General features: G+C 41.3%; 1 pseudogene across 1 annotated transcript; it reads right to left on the bottom strand.

The window, feature by feature from the left end:
• Window positions 1-1509: 1509 nt before the first annotated feature.
• Window positions 1510-2512, bottom strand: LOC308346998 (DNA polymerase beta-like; annotated as a pseudogene). Its single transcript has one exon. The product of its transcript is annotated as a DNA polymerase beta-like (transcript).
• Window positions 2513-5777: the final 3265 nt, after the last annotated feature.

Raw genomic sequence — 5777 nt, 5'->3', positions numbered from 1 at the left:
TTTGCTGCCTGACATCACTTTCACCACGAAGAAATTAAGAATGTAGCTAGCTTACCACAACATTCTTCACATTCACACAAGAGAAACATAATAGGAGGCAGCGTCAAACGTTTCTCCTATGACAGCTCCACATACAGTAACTATGGTCTTTTCCCCATGTTCATTATTTTAAAAGTAGGGAATACAAAAATCATATACATACATACCTATGTCAGAAAAAAAAATAAAAGGAAAACAATATTCAGACAATGGTAGCAAGTACTGTGGTGTATCACTCAAGAATCTAGGGGATTCCCAGAGGACAATTGTTGACATTCTTCTGTCCAGTTGTTACGGTAAAGGGAGCAGTGCAGTGGCCATGACCTGAAAAAGGCTGGGTGACCAGAGGCTCATCTCTGCAGCCAAGCCACATAGACCAGCAAAAGTGGTAACAGCAGGTGAAGGGATTTTATTTTATTTATCTTGACAGAAAGAGTAAGTAAGAGAGAGAGAGCGCGCGAGCGAGCATGAGTGGGGGAAGGGGCAGAGGGAGAGGGAAAATTTTAAGCAGGCTCCACACCCTGAGCGGAGTCCAACATGGGGCTCAATCTCACAACCCTAAGAGCATGACCTGAGCTGAAATCAAGAGTTGAATGCTTCACTGATGAGCCACCCAGAGACCCTGGAATTTGAGACTAGAGTGAGGGAAGAGATAGCAGGTATCAGATTGTAAGCTCCATGTGGTGAAGGCAATATACTTCACCCAGCTCACCTTTCTCTTCCTTAAATTACCCACGAAGACAGACCATCCACAACCCCAGAGCAGCTGTTCTCAGACTGAGTGAATACACAAAGCAAGTCAAACTAACCAAGACAAGAGGTCAACTGTAGCAGATGCTGTGATGAGCCTCCAAAAGACCACCCATCTTTAGGACTGAGAAACTCCTTTCACCAGCTACCAAGACTGTTTGTAGCCTGCTGACCTCTCTCAGCTTGGTTCCCTAGCCAGGACTTTCCCTCAACTGAAGGAAGCTGCCTCACACAGCCTCTGCACCTTCTCTGAAAGCAACCCACATGCAAGGAAGGGCTGGTGAATATGGAGGCCCACAGTCCAAGACCACTCACCGCCATTTTAGACGTATCAGAAGCCATACACCAGCATCACAGATTGTCTGAGAGCCCTGAGGTGACTCCATGAAAGTTCTACCTCCCCCTCTGCCCATCCTGATTTCTTTCTCTAATAAGCCTCCTATACTTCAACTGAGAGTCTGTTCCATGGTGGAACTTGACCTATGAAGCAAAATGGTGGTTACTAACTGGCACTTGCACAGTGATGGATGAAACACCATGCATATGCTTTCTTTTTTTTTTAATAGTACAAGAGGCCGTATTGACTACAGTGCAAGTGAAAATGAGAATAAACAATCATTTAAAAACACCAGAGACCCTTACAAGGCAAGGGTAGAGAAACAAAGTGAGACTCCTGTTGAACTGAGATGTGCCTGGGATGAAGAAGAGACCTCACCGACTTCAATCCTTGGGTTCTCGGTATTTCCACTGGATGTAAGTCAAAGATGTCTTTCTTGCTATCCACTGGCAGAGGCTCTCCAGGAACTCCAGTGACTCCGCAGGGACGGACTGTGTATTCCTCACTGTGAAGCCCTTTTTTTTAGGGCATGAGCTCTCATATTCTTATTGAAAATATCACTCCCAGTGAAGTAGACAGCCCCACAGTAATATTGATCTTTAGGGATCAACCTGATATCAATTCTCCTTGGTGGATACTCTTTATCATCATTTTTACTGGGAAGCTGGCAAACGCCCATGAACTTTGTTTCACCTTTTGACAGAACATCTGTAATAAAATGGACCTTCTGTAACTGCTCCGCAGTATGATATAACAGCTTTGGCTGTTTGGTGGATTCAGAAATAAGGTCTGGATGGATCAGAAGAACATCCTTGTCACCAATGAACTCTGCACCTCTGTGGAAACTGCCGTAGACTGTAGCGAGGCATTCAGAATCCAGTTTTTAAAATTGAATTAGTACAATGGCTTACGTTTGCCACATTTCTTCAGGATGAGTTCTTTTCTCAAATTCCTCAAAAATATTTCAGCCCAATTCACTGATGATGGTTCAACTTATCTTCACTCTTTCCTGAGATCATCCAATGTTTTAATTCCTGCCTCTACAAACCTCTTTGCAGCAGAGGGACCAATGCCACTAACTCAAGTCAGGAAACTGATAGAGGAACTTATATCATCCTGTTGAATCTTTTCCAGGCTCCACAATTTTCCAGTCGCTAAAAATTCATCAATCTTTTCAGGAGTTTTTGTTCCTACTCCAGGCAATTTCTTAGCTTCTGCTGCACTTTTTATTTTGTATGGGTACTCTGCTATAACAGATGCTTCTTTTCTGTAAGCTTTGTCCTTGTGGATAGCCTGGTTCACGTTCTTCTGGAAGTCTGTGAGTTCTGCAAGCATGCGAGTGATTTCCCCATTGATGGTCTTCTGCGGTGCTTTCCATTTGTTCATGGTGGCCTGCCCAGGGACTGCAGAGTGCTCAGAGTCAGGGACCGGCCCCCTCTCCCAGCTTTAAGGAGGGGCTGGCTTTTGGGAAGCGGAGCAAATCAACACCAGCAAAACCACCACGATCCACTAAACAATGGCTGTCTCTGAAAACACTCTACGTACCCTCATTACTGATCAAAATAGGCAAGAAGTGTTAATGAGAGGACACTGGACTATAAATTTCTGCCTTTTACAATAAGGTCCAAAGGTCCAACCTTCTCCTTTTGCAAAAGAGATAATCAAGGCCTAGAAATAAAAATAATATATATATATTTTAACCTCAACAAGTAAATTATAGAAAAAATTATGCCTTTTTTTTTTTTGGTCATTTGTAAACTTCTTTTAATTCTGTTTCCGTGAGTAGAAATTCTCAAGTCTAACTCTGCAGCAGAATCACAGACCAATTTTTTAGTTTGGTTGGTTTTTTGCCATAATAAAGATTTGCAGACCCACTCCAAACACACTGAACTGGAATCTTTTGTGGAAGCTTCCACTAGAATCTGTATTTTTTAAAGTCGCACAAGTAATTCTGATGATAAGTCTGGGAAATGTGATACAGAAAACCTATATCGAGAGCAATGTACTAGTTTTCTACGACTTCCTTAACACAGTACCACCTTGTAAGTGACTTCACCACAAGAAACATACCATCTCGCAGTCCTGGAACCTACCTACAAGTTTGAGATCAAGATATCGGCAAGGTTGGAGCCTCCTGAGGGCTGTGAGGGAGACTCTCTCCCATATCTTTCCTCTAAGCTTCTAGAGGTGTGCAGGTGCTCTCTCCTGCATGTATGTCTGTGTCCAAAATTCCTTTTTTATAACGATTAGAAGCCAATCTTGATCTAGTATGACGTCACCTTAACTAAGTAGATCTTCCACAACCCCATTTCCAAAGACGGTCACAACCTGAGGCTTATATGAATTTGGGGTAAACACAATTCAACCCATTACAGGAGTCTAAATTTACAACTAATGCATAATTTGATAGGGAAAAAAACCCCAGAAAACAAAAAACAAAACAAAACAAAACAACTGAGTAAGGCAGCTAAGGCCAAGGCAAAGAGAACTGGATTGATGGAGAAAAGGACTTCCTCTGCTATACTCGGTCTCTGATTTCAAGCTTCAGGCCTATCAGTATAAGGTTTTACATGGGAGGGCGAGGATCCAACCTAGATTTTGGTGAATTTAATTCCTCTCTTCCAAATCTTAGTGGGAACACTTTACCCCCTTTTTTTAATGGCATCCATTGTGATTACCAGCACCAGTGAAGAGGACCTCACTACAAATTCTGATAAATCAGACTTCCAAAAACAAGGATGAAGTCTCTTTGGTTATTCGTATCATGCTTGATACTTCAACACTTTTTGATTATTATTTTTTTTTCTTCAGCTTTCCCCAACTAACATAAGCTAATATTTATTGATATTGGCCAGGGGTCAAAAAGGATCTGTACCAATTGGAACAGGACTTTGGAACAGGACTATGATATGATATCTAATCTTAATCTAATTGCAGTGATTTTATTAACTAAAGCAAAAGTTTAGGAGTAAGAAATATCTGTGCAGTTGCAGAACTGATACAAGAAATTAATAAGGCCACACACCATTGCTTTAAATAGCTCTTGGATTTTTTTTTCCTCCTAGTTTTCTAGGCTGTTTTTCTGAATGTCACAAGAGATAAGATAAATTTTCATTGCCTCCTAGACACTGTCTAATAAAAGGGGATGGCATCATTTTAGGGAAGATAATCAATACACTGACATTTTCCAAGGGTGATGTTTTATAGAAATTTAAGACCTAAATAAACAAAACCCTCACATGTAGTAGCACCTCTATAATTTAAGAATACTTTTTCTGAAGAATCCCCAAGAGTTCATTTTAATTAGTGGCATACTAGAAAGCTAAACTCTATTGAAGACCTTTCAAGATTTCTCTGGAAGGAAATCGTTGGCTAATTTTCTCAATCCTTGAAGGCAAGCATCCAAATTGTTAAAAAAAAAAAAAAAAAGACAAGGTTAAACTAAAGGAGAATTTAAAAAACAAGTCGTGTTTGTTCTATTAATAGTCAGTTCTGTACAGAAATTTTGCATTCTTGGGCATGCAGAAGTCAGACTGACAAAGATCACTGTAGACTTCTTAAGAAATAGATTTTCAACAATTTCTTTCAACAACGCAATATCTCTTTCCCATCCTGTCGATGAAAGGAAAAACAATCCCTTCTGGGACTGGCCCGTTCGGTCCTCAACTGCAACAGTTCAGCCTGCCTGTACACTGTCAGTGCAGACCTCGTTCTGTTATCTAATTTTGCAGCATTAGTGCACAGTAGCGAGAAGAAAGAAGCTAACCCTGACTAGCTTTTCTCAGAATCAGAGGTCCCTCATCTCCTGTGACCTCTAAGTGGAACTAGGAGGTTGGTGGGCACAACAACGCTCAGAAGCAGATACTCTAATCGTTAAGCTTCTGATATTATCACCATCCATATCCCTTCTCCACACATTCCTACTCCTTTTCCATAAAAACTCGGTGTTTGGAATCACGAGGTAAAGTAATAAAAGTAAAGAATGTTTTTTCTCTGTCATTCTCTATTTGGCAAGACCCTTGCTCTGTATGTGTGTAGCGGTAACTCCCTTCATCTGTTTGGCTGGTGGGAGGCAATGACAGTTTTTGTCATCGCATGCTATGCTCTTTGAGCCTTTGTTTCACATTTACAAATTTCTTCAGGTGTGTGAATACCCTGGGGTGTGAGAGGAACTGACATTACCGTTTACCGAGTCTGTTGGCTTTTAAAGGTTTTCACCTAATGCCTTGTGAAATTCTTCCAGAAGCCTTCGCCATCCGTTTAGCAAATCTGGTTACGGTCATTTGGTGTGGATGCAGGCAGGCTATGCCGACATCAGAAGTAGAACATAAGGAACTGTTGATTCTTAGAAAATGCAGATGTGGGAAATAGGCTAAGCAGTATTGAGGGAAAACTTCCAAAATCAAAGAACTGTATAAGCCTTTAAGCCTTAATCTGGTAGCCAATAATATTATGAGGGTAGTCGCTGACAGAGCAATTTTTCTTGCAGGAAATAACACAGCTTCCTTTAAATGTATTCTGGTAATTATTTGACCATCTTTCCCAAGCCAGGTAGAACCCTCCAATCCCCAGGAATCTGGCTCCTTTCCCACACTCACCTGCTCGGAGCTCTCAGTGCACAGGATAGCAAGGGCTCCACTTACAAGCCCAT

The sequence above is a fragment of the Martes martes genome (assembly GCF_963455335.1).
Source record: "Martes martes genome assembly, chromosome: 8".
In the NCBI taxonomy this organism is placed as follows: Eukaryota; Metazoa; Chordata; class Mammalia; order Carnivora; family Mustelidae; genus Martes; species Martes martes.
Note: the sequence above shows the minus strand (reverse complement) of the source record. Positions and strands in the feature narration are given on the sequence as shown.